Below are 13,772 nucleotides of genomic sequence, written 5' to 3'. Positions count from 1 at the left end.
CTACAGGCTCTCCCTTCCCAGTGGAGCAGGATCTGCTGATGCAGGCCCGGCTGGCTCAAACGTGCAAAGGGTTCTCCACAGGCCTCTGGGAAAGAAATTGAGCAGAGTTTCCTGCCCCGCCTCCTCTCGCCTTCCGAACGGGCAATGCCCTGACGGGTCCCCCACAACCTATCCTGCCCATGCCCACACCCCTGTATATGAGGGTGACCCATGTCCCTCACCCTCCATGCTCGAATGGAAGGCCTGTGTGTCCTGAGGGGAGCACCAGACAGGCATCTCTCAGGCCAGGCAGACACCTGCAGTACCTGTTAAGCTCCAAAGCCTGTACATTCCCAAGATGCAACAGGTCACTATGCAAATCAGGCAGCCCTTGCCACACCCTCCCCGCCTCTGGCCTCTGCCGCTTTCCGTACGTGCAGCTCAGCTTTTTCTTACCCAGAGGCAGACTTCCGTTTTAGCAAACAGGTGGGTTGCAGTGGGTCCAGGACGCCATTTGGAGACAAAGCCTGCGGCCCAGTCAAAGGAGGACTACCTGCCACAGGCCATGGGGTCAGAAGCCTACAAAAGGAAGCGCGCCTCGGAATACAGGATCTCACTTGCTCAAGAGCCTTGCCTCCCACCATGGGAAGCAGCTCTAAAGGAACCTTGCGAAAATCATATTTTGAGCGATACTGCGTCATGCTAGGCAAATTGTGAGTCAGAAAAGCAACTTCATTTTGAGAAGCCCTGACCTACGGGAAGGAAAAGCTTTCAAGGCCAGAAGAGGGACTTTTCCCTGACCGGGAATCGAACCCGGGCCGCGGCGGTGAGAGCGCCGAATCCTAACCACTAGACCACCAGGGAGCCCAGAGCCGTGCAGCAAAAGTTCATACACTGCTCTCCGAGTGACAAAGCTCATGGGGGCTGAAAACATATTTTATTCTACAGCAAATATGAATCGGAACTTAATCCTCATGATGCCACCAGACTGCCTGTCACTTCCAGGCACAGGCCATCCTCTCCCCCTTGCTACTGAACCGATGAATTCCTGCACAATCAGGATCCCCGGGAAAACACAAGAGGGACACCTAGTGGCTGCTGATGGCGTACAGACAGCTGGTACACCTTCTCTCACCTATCTCGTTATTCAGCTTGCTGGAAGAATACATTGCGCTTAAGCGATTCAAGAGTGCAAAGGAGAAGAGTGCTCCAAAGTAGATGTATGCATCACAGCAGGGTTTTCCAGCAATTTACCTTTCTGTTGAGCTGGTACTGCACTTCACGCCAACATAGAGCACCTGACTGGGTGGGGGACTGCGTGCGCACAAAGGTGGCTTAGGTCAATGGGGGCAAAGCAACCTGGGGCACAGGAGAACAAGCCCTATTCCTCCGCTTTCATCTATTGGGAGGGGTGCCTTTTTAAAGACGTTCTTTTAAAAAAGACACACAGACAAATTAAGCAATCTATGCTTTAGAGGGATCTTCCCTGACCGGGAATCGAACCCGGGCCGCGGCGGTGAAAGCGCCGAATCCTAGCCACTAGACCACCAGGGAGGAGATGCTCTAGTGTGCCTGCCTTGTTCACCCCCTTATTGTGACTAAGCTAACTCCAATATAAAAATTAACGGTAAAGTCCGAGTGGGAGAAAGTTAGGTGTCACACAGTGTGTTTGTTATAAGCAATTACTTTTAACCTCCTGCAAAAGCCTTTTAACTCTGCAATCACCTCTTGCTGGACAGCCGGTGCTACAGCAGCAAGCATAAAAAGGGAGTTGAAGAAAGTAAATCCTTGGGTCTCACCAGGGTGGCTGAGTGGTTAAGGCGTTGGACTTAAGATCCAATGGACGTTTGTCCGCATGGGTTCGAGCCCCATTCCTGGTATGGGTTTTCAGCAGGTTTGTAGGAACGTGCAGATGCTTTTGAAAAGCATTTTCCTCCGCCCTCCTCGGCCTCCCACTGCCCCTCCCCAACGGTCCCCATTCAAGCCTCAGGTGTGGAGTCTGCTGCTACTCTTCTACCAGCATGGATGCTTCCCAGAGCAATGAAGTGCCATCTACACAGAGCCCCTGCCTAGAGAAATACACCTCCTATGTCTTTTTCCACTATAGGGAGCAGGAGAAACTGATTGCTTCCTGGGCAACATGGGTCTGCCGCTAGAATTTGCAGATTTCTCCCCTTTTTTTGATTTACGCCTACAGGCTCTCCCTTCCCAGTGGAGCAGGATCTTCTGATGCAGGCCCGGCTGGCTCAAACGTGCAAAGGGTTCTCCACAGGCCTCTGGGAAAGAAATTGAGCAGAGTTTCCTGCCCCGCCTCCTCTCGCCTTCCGAACGGGCAATGCCCTGACGGGTCCCCCACAACCTATCCTGCCCATGCCCACACCCCTGTATATGAGGGTGACCCATGTCCCTCACCCTCCATGCTCGAATGGAAGGCCTGTGTGTCCTGAGGGGAGCACCAGACAGGCATCTCTCAGGCCAGGCAGACACCTGCAGTACCTGTTAAGCTCCAAAGCCTGTACATTCCCAAGATGCAACAGGTCACTATGCAAATCAGGCAGCCCTTGCCACACCCTCCCCGCCTCTGGCCTCTGCCGCTTTCCGTACGTGCAGCTCAGCTTTTTCTTACCCAGAGGCAGACTTCCGTTTTAGCAAACAGGTGGGTTGCAGTGGGTCCAGGACGCCATTTGGAGACAAAGCCTGCGGCCCAGTCAAAGGAGGACTACCTGCCACAGGCCATGGGGTCAGAAGCCTACAAAAGGAAGCGCGCCTCGGAATACAGGATCTCACTTGCTCTAGAGCCTTGCCTCCCACCATGGGAAGCAGCTCTAAAGGAACCTTGCGAAAATCATATTTTGAGCGATACTGCGTCATGCTAGGCAAATTGTGAGTCAGAAAAGCAACTTCATTTTGAGACGCCCTGACCTACGGGAAGGAAAAGCTTTCAAGGTCAGAAGAGGGACTTTTCCCTGACTGGGAATCGAACCCGGGCCGCGGCGGTGAGAGCGCCGAATCCTAACCACTAGACCACCAGGGAGCCCAGAGCCGTGCAGCAAAAGTTCATACACTGCTCTCCGAGTGACAAAGCTCATGGGGGCTGAAAACATATTTTATTCTACAGCAAATATGAATCGGAACTTAATCCTCATGATGCCACCAGACTGCCTGTCACTTCCAGGCACAGGCCATCCTCTCCCCCTTGCTACTGAACCGATGAATTCCTGCACAATCAGGATCCCCGGGAAAACACAAGAGGGGCACCTAGTGGCTGATGATGGCGCACAGACAGCTGGTACACCTTCTCTCACCTATCTCGTTATTCAGCTTGCTGGAAGAATACATTGCGCTTAAGCGATTCAAGAGTGGAAAGGAGAAGAGTGCTCCAAAGTAGATGTATGCATCACAGCAGGGTTTTCCAGCAATTTACCTTTCTGTTGAGCTGGTACTGCACTTCACGCCAACATAGAGCACCTGACTGGGTGGGGGACTGCGTGCGCACAAAGGTGGCTTAGGTCAATGGGGGCAAAGCAACCTGGGGCACAGGAGAACAAGCCCCATTCCTCCGCTTTCATCTATTGGGAGGGGTGCCTTTTTAAAGACCTTCTTTTAAAAAAGATACACAGACAAATTAAGCAATCTATGCTTTAGAGGGATCTTCCCTGACCGGGAATCGAACCCGGGCCGCGGCGGTGAAAGTGCCGAATCCTAGCCACTAGACCACCAGGGAGTAGATGCTCTAGTGTGCCTGCCTTGCTCACCCCCTTATTGTGACTAAGCTAACTCCAATATAAAAATTAACGGTAAAGTCCGAGTGGGAGAAAGTTAGGTGTCACACAGTGTGTTTGTTATAAGCAATTACTTTTAACCTCCTGCAAAAGCCTTTTAACTCTGCAATCACCTCTTGCTGGACAGCTGGTGCTACAGCAGCAAGCATAAAAAGGTAGTTGAAGAAAGTAAATCCTTGGGTTTCACCAGGGTGGCCGAGTGGTTAAGGCGTTGGACTTAAGATCCAATGGACGTTTGTCCGCATGGGTTCGAGCCCCATTCCTGGTATGGGTTTTCAGCAGGTTTGTAGGAACGTGCAGATGCTTTTGAAAAGCATTTTCCTCCGCCCTCCTCGGCCTCCCACTGCCCCTCCCCAACGGTCCCCATTCAAGCCTCAGGTGTGGAGTCTGCTGCTACTCTTCTACCAGCATGGATGCTTCCCAGAGCAATGAACTGCCATCTACACAGAGCCCCTGCCTAGAGAAATACACCTCCTATGTCTTTTTCCACTATAGGGAGCAGGAGAAACTGATTGCTTCCTGGGCAACATGGGTCTGCCGCTAGAATTTGCAGATTTCTCCCCTTTTTTTGATTTACGCCTACAGGCTCTCCCTTCCCAGTGGAGCAGGATCTGCTGATGCAGGCCCGGCTGGCTCAAACGTGCAAAGGGTTCTCCACAGGCCTCTGGGAAAGAAATTGAGCAGAGTTTCCTGCCCCGCCTCCTCTCGCCTTCCGAACGGGCAATGCCCTGACGGGTCCCCCACAACCTATCCTGCCCATGCCCACACCCCTGTATATGAGGGTGACCCATGTCCCTCACCCTCCATGCTCGAATGGAAGGCCTGTGTGTCCTGAGGGGAGCACCAGACAGGCATCTCTCAGGCCAGGCAGACACCTGCAGTACCTGTTAAGCTCCAAAGCCTGTACATTCCCAAGATGCAACAGGTCACTATGCAAATCAGGCAGCCCTTGCCACACCCTCCCCGCCTCTGGCCTCTGCCGCTTTCCGTACGTGCAGCTCAGCTTTTTCTTACCCAGAGGCAGACTTCCGTTTTAGCAAACAGGTGGGTTGCAGTGGGTCCAGGACGCCATTTGGAGACAAAGCCTGCGGCCCAGTCAAAGGAGGACTATCTGCCACAGGCCATGGGGTCAGAAGCCTACAAAAGGAAGCGCGCCTCGGAATACAGGATCTCACTTGCTCAAGAGCCTTGCCTCCCACCATGGGAAGCAGCTCTAAAGGAACCTTGCGAAAATCATATTTTGAGCGATACTGCGTCATGCTAGGCAAATTGTGAGTCAGAAAAGCAACTTCATTTTGAGAAGCCCTGACCTACGGGAAGGAAAAGCTTTCAAGGCCAGAAGAGGGACTTTTCCCTGACCGGGAATCGAACCCGGGCCGCGGCGGTGAGAGCGCTGAATCCTAACCACTAGACCACCAGGGAGCCCAGAGCCGTGCAGCAAAAGTTCATACACTGCTCTCCGAGTGACAAAGCTCATGGGGGCTGAAAACATATTTTATTCTACAGCAAATATGAATCGGAACTTAATCCTCATGATGCCACCAGACTGCCTGTCACTTCCAGGCACAGGCCATCCTCTCCCCCTTGCTACTGAACCGATGAATTCCTGCACAATCAGGATCCCCGGGAAAACACAAGAGGGGCACCTAGTGGCTGCTGATGGCGCACAGACAGCTGGTACACCTTCTCTCACCTATCTCGTTATTCAGCTTGCTGGAAGAATACATTGCGCTTAAGCGATTCAAGAGTGGAAAGGAGAAGAGTGCTCCAAAGTAGATGTATGCATCACAGCAGGGTTTTCCAGCAATTTACCTTTCTGTTGAGCTGGTACTGCACTTCACGCCAACATAGAGCACCTGACTGGGTGGGGGACTGCGTGCGCACAAAGGTGGCTTAGGTCAATGGGGGCAAAGCAACCTGGGGCACAGGAGAACAAGCCCCTTTCCTCCGCTTTCATCTATTGGGAGGGGTGCCTTTTTAAAGACCTTCTTTTAAAAAAGATACACAGACAAATTAAGCAATCTATGCTTTAGAGGGATCTTCCCTGACCGGGAATCGAACCCGGGCCGCAGCGGTGAAAGCGCCGAATCCTAGCCACTAGACCACCAGGGAGTAGATGCTCTAGTGTGCCTGCCTTGCTCACCCCCTTATTGTGACTAAGCTAACTCCAATATAAAAATTAACGGTAAAGTCCGAGTGGGAGAAAGTTAGGTGTCACACAGTGTGTTTGTTATAAGCAATTACTTTTAACCTCCTGCAAAAGCCTTTTAACTCTGCAATCACCTCTTGCTGGACAGCTGGTGCTACAGCAGCAAGCATAAAAAGGTAGTTGAAGAAAGTAAATCCTTGGGTCTCACCAGGGTGGCCGAGTGGTTAAGGCATTGGACTTAAGATCCAATGGACGCTTGTCCGCATGGGTTCGAGCCCCATTCCTGGTATGGGTTTTCAGCAGGTTTGTAGGAACGTGCAGATGCTTTTGAAAAGCATTTTCCTCCGCCCTCCTCGGCCTCCCACTGCCCCTCCCCAACGGTCCCCATTCAAGCCTCAGGTGTGGAGTCTGCTGCTACTCTTCTACCAGCATGGATGCTTCCCAGAGCAATGAAGTGCCATCTACACAGAGCCCCTACCTAGAGAAATACACCTCCTATGTCTTTTTCCACTATAGGGAGCAGGAGAAACTGATTGCTTCCTGGGCAACATGGGTCTGCCACTAGAATTTGCAGATTTCTCCCCTTTTTTTGATTTACGCCTACAGGCTCTCCCTTCCCAGTGGAGCAGGATCTGCTGATGCAGGCCCGGCTGGCTCAAACGTGCAAAGGGTTCTCCACAGGCCTCTGGGAAAGAAATTGAGCAGAGTTTCCTGCCCCGCCTCCTCTCGCCTTCCGAACGGGCAATGCCCTGACGGGTCCCCCACAACCTATCCTGCCCATGCCCACACACCTGTATATGAGGGTGACCCATGTCCCTCACCCTCCATGCTCGAATGGAAGGCCTGTGTGTCCTGAGGGGAGCACCAGACAGGCATCTCTCAGGCCAGGCAGACACCTGCAGTACATGTTAAGCTCCAAAGCCTGTACATTCCCAAGATGCAACAGGTCACTATGCAAATCAGGCAGCCCTTGCCACACCCTCCCCGCCTCTGGCCTCTGCCGCTTTCCGTACGTGCAGCTCAGCTTTTTCTTACCCAGAGGCAGACTTCCGTTTTAGCAAACAGGTGGGTTGGAGTGGGTCCAGGACGCCATTTGGAGACAAAGCCGACGGCCCAGTCAAAGGAGGACTACCTGCCACAGGCCATGGGGTCAGAAGCCTACAAAAGGAAGCGCGCCTCGGAATACAGGATCTCACTTGCTCAAGAGCCTTGCCTCCCACCGTGGGAAGCAGCTCTAAAGGAACCTTGCGAAAATCATATTTTGAGCGATACTGCGTCATGCTAGGCAAATTGTGAGTCAGAAAAGCAACTTCATTTTGAGAAGCCCTGACCTACGGGAAGGAAAAGCTTTCAAGGTCAGAAGAGGGACTTTTCCCTGACTGGGAATCGAACCCAGGCTGCGGCGGTGAGAGCGCCGAATCCTAACCACTAGACCACCAGGGAGCCCAGAGCCGTGCAGCAAAAGTTCATACACTGCTCTCCGAGTGACAAAGCGCATGGGGGCTGAAAACATATTTTATTCTACAGCAAATATGAATCGGAACTTAATCCTCATGATGCCACCAGACTGCCTGTCACTTCCAGGCACAGGCCATCCTCTCCCCCTTGCTACTGAACCGATGAATTCCTGCACAATCAGGATCCCCGGGAAAACACAAGAGGGACACCTAGTGGCTGCTGATGGCGCACAGACAGTTGGTACACCTTCTCTCACCTATCTCGTTATTCAGCTTGCTGGAAGAATACATTGTGCTTAAGCGATTCAAGAGTGCAAAGGAGAAGAGTGCTCCAAAGTAGATGTATGCATCACAGCAGGGTTTTCCAGCAATTTACCTTTCTGTTGAGCTGGTACTGCACTTCACGCCAACATAGAGCACCTGACTGGGTGGGGGACTGCGTGCGCACAAAGGTGGCTTAGGTCAATGGGGGCAAAGCAACCTGGGGCACAGGAGAACAAGCCCCATTCCTCCGCTTTCATCTATTGGGAGGGGTGCCTTTTTAAAGACCTTCTTTTAAAAAAGATACACAGACAAATTAAGCAATCTATGCTTTAGAGGGATCTTCCCTGACCGGGAATCGAACCCGGGCCGCGGCAGTGAAAGCGCCGAATCCTAGCCACTAGACCACCAGGGAGTAGATGCTCTAGTGTGCCTGCCTTGCTCACCCCCTTATTGTGACTAAGCTAACTCCAATATAAAATTAACGGTAAAGTCCGAGTGGGAGAAAGTTAGGTGTCACACAGTGTGTTTGTTATAAGCAATTACTTTTAACCTCCTGCAAAAGCCTTTTAACTCTGCAATCACCTCTTGCTGGACAGCTGGTGCTACAGCAGCAAGCATAAAAAGGTAGTTGAAGAAAGTAAATCCTTGGGTCTCACCAGGGTGGCCGAGTGGTTAAGACGTTGGACTTAAGATCCAATGGACGTTTGTCCGCATGGGTTCGAGCCCCATTCCTGGTATGGGTTTTCAGCAGGTTTGTAGGAACGTGTAGATGCTTTTGAAAAGCATTTTCCTCCGCCCTCCTCGGCCTCCCACTGCCCCTCCCCAACGGTCCCCATTCAAGCCTCAGGTGTGGAGTCTGCTGCTACTCTTCTACCAGCATGGATGCTTCCCAGAGCAATGAAGTGCCATCTACACAGAGCCCCTGCCTAGAGAAATACGCCTCCTATGTCTTTTTCCACTATAGGGAGTAGGAGAAACTGATTGCTTCCTGGGCAACATGGGTCTGCCGCTAGAATTTGCAGATTTCTCCCCTTTTTTTGATTTACGCCTACAGGCTCTCCCTTCCCAGTGGAGCAGGATCTGCTGATGCAGGCCCGGCTGGCTCAAACGTGCAAAGGGTTCTCCACAGGCCTCTGGGAAAGAAATTGAGCAGAGTTTCCTGCCCCGCCTCCTCTCGCCTTCCGAACGGGCAATGCCCTGACGGGTCCCCCACAACCTATCCTGCCCATGCCCACACCCCTGTATATGAGGGTGACCCATGTCCCTCACCCTCCATGCTCGAATGGAAGGCCTGTGTGTCCTGAGGGGAGCACCAGACAGGCATCTCTCAGGCCAGGCAGACACCTGCAGTACCTGTTAAGCTCCAAAGCCTGTACATTCCCAAGATGCAACAGGTCACTATGCAAATCAGGCAGCCCTTGCCACACCCTCCCCGCCTCTGGCCTCTGCCGCTTTCCGTACGTGCAGCTCAGCTTTTTCTTACCCAGAGGCAGACTTCCGTTTTAGCAAACAGGTGGGTTGCAGTGGGTCCAGGACGCCATTTGGAGACAAAGCCTGCGGCCCAGTCAAAGGAGGACTACCTGCCACAGGCCATGGGGTCAGAAGCCTACAAAAGGAAGCGCGCCTCGGAATACAGGATCTCACTTGCTCAAGAGCCTTGCCTCCCACCATGGGAAGCAGCTCTAAAGGAACCTTGCGAAAATCATATTTTGAGCGATACTGCGTCATGCTAGGCAAATTGTGAGTCAGAAAAGCAACTTCATTTTGAGACGCCCTGACCTACGGGAAGGAAAAGCTTTCAAGGTCAGAAGAGGGACTTTTCCCTGACCGGGAATCGAACCCGGGCCGCGGCGGTGAGAGCGCTGAATCCTAACCACTAGACCACCAGGGAGCCCAGAGCCGTGCAGCAAAAGTTCATACACTGCTCTCCGAGTGACAAAGCTCATGGGGGCTGAAAACATATTTTATTCTACAGCAAATATGAATCGGAACTTAATCCTCATGATGCCACCAGACTGCCTGTCACTTCCAGGCACAGGCCATCCTCTCCCCCTTGCTACTGAACCGATGAATTCCTGCACAATCAGGATCCCCGGGAAAACACAAGAGGGACACCTAGTGGCTGCTGATGGCGCACAGACAGCTGGTACACCTTCTCTCACCTATCTCGTTATTCAGCTTGCTGGAAGAATACATTGCGCTTAAGCGATTCAAGAGTGGAAAGGAGAAGAGTGCTCCAAAGTAGATGTATGCATCACAGCAGGGTTTTCCAGCAATTTACCTTTCTGTTGAGCTGGTACTGCACTTCACGCCAACATAGAGCACCTGACTGGGTGGGGGACTGCGTGCGCACAAAGGTGGCTTAGGTCAATGGGGGCAAAGCAACCTGGGGCACAGGAGAACAAGCCCCATTCCTCCGCTTTCATCTATTGGGAGGGGTGCCTTTTTAAAGACCTTCTTTTAAAAAAGATACACAGACAAATTAAGCAATCTATGCTTTAGAGGGATCTTCCCTGACCGGGAATCGAACCCGGGCCGTGGCGGTGAAAGTGCCGAATCCTAGCCACTAGACCACCAGGGAGTAGATGCTCTAGTGTGCCTGCCTTGCTCACCCCCTTATTGTGACTAAGCTAACTCCAATATAAAAATTAACGGTAAAGTCCGAGTGGGAGAAAGTTAGGTGTCACACAGTGTGTTTGTTATAAGCAATTACTTTTAACCTCCTGCAAAAGCCTTTTAACTCTGCAATCACCTCTTGCTGGACAGCTGGTGCTACAGCAGCAAGCATTAAAAGGTAGTTGAAGAAAGTAAATCCTTTGGTCTCACCAGGGTGGCCGAGTGGTTAAGGCGTTGGACTTAAGATCCAATGGACGTTTGTCCGCATGGGTTCGAGCCCCATTCCTGGTATGGGTTTTCAGCAGGTTTGTAGGAACGTGCAGATGCTTTTGAAAAGCATTTTCCTCCGCCCTCCTCGGCCTCCCACTGCCCCTCCCCAACGGTCCCCATTCAAGCCTCAGGTGTGGAGTCTGCTGCTACTCTTCTACCAGCATGGATGCTTCCCAGAGCAATGAACTGCCATCTACACAGAGCCCCTGCCTAGAGAAATACACCTCCTATGTCTTTTTCCACTATAGGGAGCAGGAGAAACTGATTGCTTCCTGGGCAACATGGGTCTGCCGCTAGAATTTGCAGATTTCTCCCCTTTTTTTTGATTTACGCCTACAGGCTCTCCCTTCCCAGTGGAGCAGGATCTGCTGATGCAGGCCCGGCTGGCTCAAACGTGCAAAGGGTTCTCCACAGGCCTCTGGGAAAGAAATTGAGCAGAGTTTCCTGCCCCGCCTCCTCTCGCCTTCCGAACGGGCAATGCCCTGACGGGTCCCCCACAACCTATCCTGCCCATGCCCACACCCCTGTATATGAGGGTGACCCATGTCCCTCACCCTCCATGCTCGAATGGAAGGCCTGTGTGTCCTGAGGGGAGCACCAGACAGGCATCTCTCAGGCCAGGCAGACACCTGCAGTACCTGTTAAGCTCCAAAGCCTGTACATTCCCAAGATGCAACAGGTCACTATGCAAATCAGGCAGCCCTTGCCACACCCTCCCCGCCTCTGGCCTCTGCCGCTTTCCGTACGTGCAGCTCAGCTTTTTCTTACCCAGAGGCAGACTTCCGTTTTAGCAAACAGGTGGGTTGCAGTGGGTCCAGGACGCCATTTGGAGACAAAGCCTGCGGCCCAGTCAAAGGAGGACTACCTGCCACAGGCCATGGGGTCAGAAGCCTACAAAAGGAAGCGCGCCTCGGAATACAGGATCTCACTTGCTCAAGAGCCTTGCCTCCCACCATGGGAAGCAGCTCTAAAGGAACCTTGCGAAAATCATATTTTGAGCGATACTGCGTCATGCTAGGCAAATTGTGAGTCAGAAAAGCAACTTCATTTTGAGAAGCCCTGACCTACGGGAAGGAAAAGCTTTCAAGGTCAGAAGAGGGACTTTTCCCTGACTGGGAATCGAACCCAGGCCGCGGCGGTGAGAGCGCCGAATCCTAACCACTAGACCACCAGGGAGCCCAGAGCTGTGCAGCAAAAGTTCATACACTGCTCTCCGAGTGACAAAGCGCATGGGGGCTGAAAACATATTTTATTCTACAGCAAATATGAATCGGAACTTAATCCTCATGATGCCACCAGACTGCCTGTCACTTCCAGGCACAGGCCATCCTCTCCCCCTTACTACTGAACCGATGAATTCCTGCACAATCAGGATCCCCGGGAAAACACAAGAGGGACACCTAGTGGCTGCTGATGGCGCACAGACAGCTGGTACACCTTCTCTCACCTATCTCGTTATTCAGCTTGCTGGAAGAATACATTGCGCTTAAGCGATTCAAGAGTGCAAAGGAGAAGAGTGCTCCAAAGTAGACGTATGCATCACAGCAGGGTTTTCCAGCAATTTACCTTTCTGTTGAGCTGGTACTGCACTTCACGCCAACATAGAGCACCTGACTGGGTGGGGGACTGCGTGCGCACAAAGGTGGCTTAGGTCAATGGGGGCAAAGCAACCTGGGGCACAGGAGAACAAGCCCCATTCCTCCGCTTTCATCTATTGGGAGGGGTGCCTTTTTAAAGACCTTCTTTTAAAAAAGATACACAGACAAATTAAGCAATCTATGCTTTAGAGGGATCTTCCCTGACCGGGAATCGAACCCGGGCCGCGGCGGTGAAAGCGCCGAATCCTAGCCACTAGACCACCAGGGAGTAGATGCTCTAGTGTGCCTGCCTTGCTCACCGCCTTATTGTGACTAAGCTAACTCCAATATAAAAATTAACGGTAAAGTCCGAGTGGGAGAAAGTTAGGTGTCACACAGTGTGTTTGTTATAAGCAATTACTTTTAACCTCCTCCAAAAGCCTTTTAACTCTGCAATCACCTCTTGCTGGACAGCTGGTGCTACAGCAGCAAGCATAAAAAGGTAGTTGAAGAAAGTAAATCCTTGGGTCTCACCAGGGTGGCCGAGTGGTTAAGGCGTTGGACTTAAGATCCAATGGACGTTTGTCCGCATGGGTTCGAGCCCCATTCCTGGTATGGGTTTTCAGCAGGTTTGTAGGAACGTGCAGATGCTTTTGAAAAGCATTTTCCTCCGCCCTCCTCGGCCTCCCACTGCCCCTCCCCAACGGTCCCCATTCAAGCCTCAGGTGTGGAGTCTGCTGCTACTCTTCTACCAGCATGGATGCTTCCCAGAGCAATGAAGTGCCATCTACACAGAGCCCCTGCCTAGAGAAATACACCTCCTATGTCTTTTTCCACTATAGGGAGTAGGAGAAACTGATTGCTTCCTGGGCAACATGGGTCTGCCGCTAGAATTTGCAGATTTCTCCCCTTTTTTTGATTTACGCCTACAGGCTCTCCCTTCCCAGTGGAGCAGGATCTGCTGATGCAGGCCCGGCTGGCTCAAACGTGCAAAGGGTTCTCCACAGGCCTCTGGGAAAGAAATTGAGCAGAGTTTCCTGCCCCGCCTCCTCTCGCCTTCCGAACGGGCAATGCCCTGACGGGTCCCCCACAACCTATCCTGCCCATGCCCACACCCCTGTATATGAGGGTGACCCATGTCCCTCACCCTCCATGCTCGAATGGAAGGCCTGTGTGTCCTGAGGGGAGCACCAGACAGGCATCTCTCAGGCCAGGCAGACACCTGCAGTACCTGTTAAGCTCCAAAGCCTGTACATTCCCAAGATGCAACAGGTCACTATGCAAATCAGGCAGCCCTTGCCACACCCTCCCCGCCTCTGGCCTCTGCCGCTTTCCGTACGTGCAGCTCAGCTTTTTCTTACCCAGAGGCAGACTTCCGTTTTAGCAAACAGGTGGGTTGCAGTGGGTCCAGGACGCCATTTGGAGACAAAGCCTGCGGCCCAGTCAAAGGAGGACTACCTGCCACAGGCCATGGGGTCAGAAGCCTACAAAAGGAAGCGCGCCTCGGAATACAGGATCTCACTTGCTCAAGAGCCTTGCCTCCCACCATGGGAAGCAGCTCTAAAGGAACCTTGCGAAAATCATATTTTGAGCGATACTGCGTCATGCTAGGCAAATTGTGAGTCAGAAAAGCAACTTCATTTTGAGACGCCCTGACCTACGGGAAGGAAAAGCTTTC

At 52.3% G+C, this 13,772-nt stretch overlaps 18 non-coding genes across 18 annotated transcripts; 6 read left to right on the top strand and 12 right to left on the bottom strand.

Moving 5' to 3' along the window:
• Positions 1-771: 771 nt before the first annotated feature.
• Positions 772-843, bottom strand: TRNAE-CUC (transfer RNA glutamic acid (anticodon CUC)). The gene has a single exon. It is a non-coding gene; the product is annotated as a tRNA-Glu (tRNA).
• A 618-nt stretch (positions 844-1,461) lies between these two features.
• Positions 1,462-1,533, bottom strand: TRNAE-UUC (transfer RNA glutamic acid (anticodon UUC)). The gene has a single exon. It is a non-coding gene; the product is annotated as a tRNA-Glu (tRNA).
• Positions 1,534-1,776: 243 nt separating this feature from the next.
• Positions 1,777-1,859, top strand: TRNAL-UAA (transfer RNA leucine (anticodon UAA)). Its single transcript has one exon. It is a non-coding gene; the product is annotated as a tRNA-Leu (tRNA).
• Positions 1,860-2,941: 1,082 nt separating this feature from the next.
• Positions 2,942-3,013, bottom strand: TRNAE-CUC (transfer RNA glutamic acid (anticodon CUC)). The gene has a single exon. It is a non-coding gene; the product is annotated as a tRNA-Glu (tRNA).
• A 618-nt stretch (positions 3,014-3,631) lies between these two features.
• On the bottom strand, positions 3,632-3,703 carry TRNAE-UUC (transfer RNA glutamic acid (anticodon UUC)). The gene has a single exon. It is a non-coding gene; the product is annotated as a tRNA-Glu (tRNA).
• A 243-nt stretch (positions 3,704-3,946) lies between these two features.
• TRNAL-UAA (transfer RNA leucine (anticodon UAA)) lies at positions 3,947-4,029 on the top strand. The gene has a single exon. It is a non-coding gene; the product is annotated as a tRNA-Leu (tRNA).
• Positions 4,030-5,111: 1,082 nt separating this feature from the next.
• Positions 5,112-5,183, bottom strand: TRNAE-CUC (transfer RNA glutamic acid (anticodon CUC)). The gene has a single exon. It is a non-coding gene; the product is annotated as a tRNA-Glu (tRNA).
• A 618-nt stretch (positions 5,184-5,801) lies between these two features.
• On the bottom strand, positions 5,802-5,873 carry TRNAE-UUC (transfer RNA glutamic acid (anticodon UUC)). Its single transcript has one exon. It is a non-coding gene; the product is annotated as a tRNA-Glu (tRNA).
• A 243-nt stretch (positions 5,874-6,116) lies between these two features.
• TRNAL-UAA (transfer RNA leucine (anticodon UAA)) lies at positions 6,117-6,199 on the top strand. Its single transcript has one exon. It is a non-coding gene; the product is annotated as a tRNA-Leu (tRNA).
• Positions 6,200-7,281: 1,082 nt separating this feature from the next.
• On the bottom strand, positions 7,282-7,353 carry TRNAE-CUC (transfer RNA glutamic acid (anticodon CUC)). The gene has a single exon. It is a non-coding gene; the product is annotated as a tRNA-Glu (tRNA).
• A 618-nt stretch (positions 7,354-7,971) lies between these two features.
• Positions 7,972-8,043, bottom strand: TRNAE-UUC (transfer RNA glutamic acid (anticodon UUC)). The gene has a single exon. It is a non-coding gene; the product is annotated as a tRNA-Glu (tRNA).
• A 242-nt stretch (positions 8,044-8,285) lies between these two features.
• On the top strand, positions 8,286-8,368 carry TRNAL-UAA (transfer RNA leucine (anticodon UAA)). The gene has a single exon. It is a non-coding gene; the product is annotated as a tRNA-Leu (tRNA).
• Positions 8,369-9,450: 1,082 nt separating this feature from the next.
• Positions 9,451-9,522, bottom strand: TRNAE-CUC (transfer RNA glutamic acid (anticodon CUC)). Its single transcript has one exon. It is a non-coding gene; the product is annotated as a tRNA-Glu (tRNA).
• Positions 9,523-10,140: 618 nt separating this feature from the next.
• Positions 10,141-10,212, bottom strand: TRNAE-UUC (transfer RNA glutamic acid (anticodon UUC)). Its single transcript has one exon. It is a non-coding gene; the product is annotated as a tRNA-Glu (tRNA).
• A 243-nt stretch (positions 10,213-10,455) lies between these two features.
• On the top strand, positions 10,456-10,538 carry TRNAL-UAA (transfer RNA leucine (anticodon UAA)). The gene has a single exon. It is a non-coding gene; the product is annotated as a tRNA-Leu (tRNA).
• A 1,083-nt stretch (positions 10,539-11,621) lies between these two features.
• On the bottom strand, positions 11,622-11,693 carry TRNAE-CUC (transfer RNA glutamic acid (anticodon CUC)). The gene has a single exon. It is a non-coding gene; the product is annotated as a tRNA-Glu (tRNA).
• A 618-nt stretch (positions 11,694-12,311) lies between these two features.
• Positions 12,312-12,383, bottom strand: TRNAE-UUC (transfer RNA glutamic acid (anticodon UUC)). The gene has a single exon. It is a non-coding gene; the product is annotated as a tRNA-Glu (tRNA).
• Positions 12,384-12,626: 243 nt separating this feature from the next.
• TRNAL-UAA (transfer RNA leucine (anticodon UAA)) lies at positions 12,627-12,709 on the top strand. Its single transcript has one exon. It is a non-coding gene; the product is annotated as a tRNA-Leu (tRNA).
• The last annotated feature ends 1,063 nt before the right edge of the window (positions 12,710-13,772 follow it).

Source organism: Lissotriton vulgaris, chromosome 4_1 (assembly GCF_964263255.1).
Source record: "Lissotriton vulgaris chromosome 4_1, aLisVul1.2, whole genome shotgun sequence".
NCBI lineage: Eukaryota > Metazoa > Chordata > Amphibia > Caudata > Salamandridae > Lissotriton > Lissotriton vulgaris.
The sequence above is the reverse complement of the archived record's forward strand: the minus strand, read 5'-3'. Positions and strand labels throughout refer to the sequence as shown.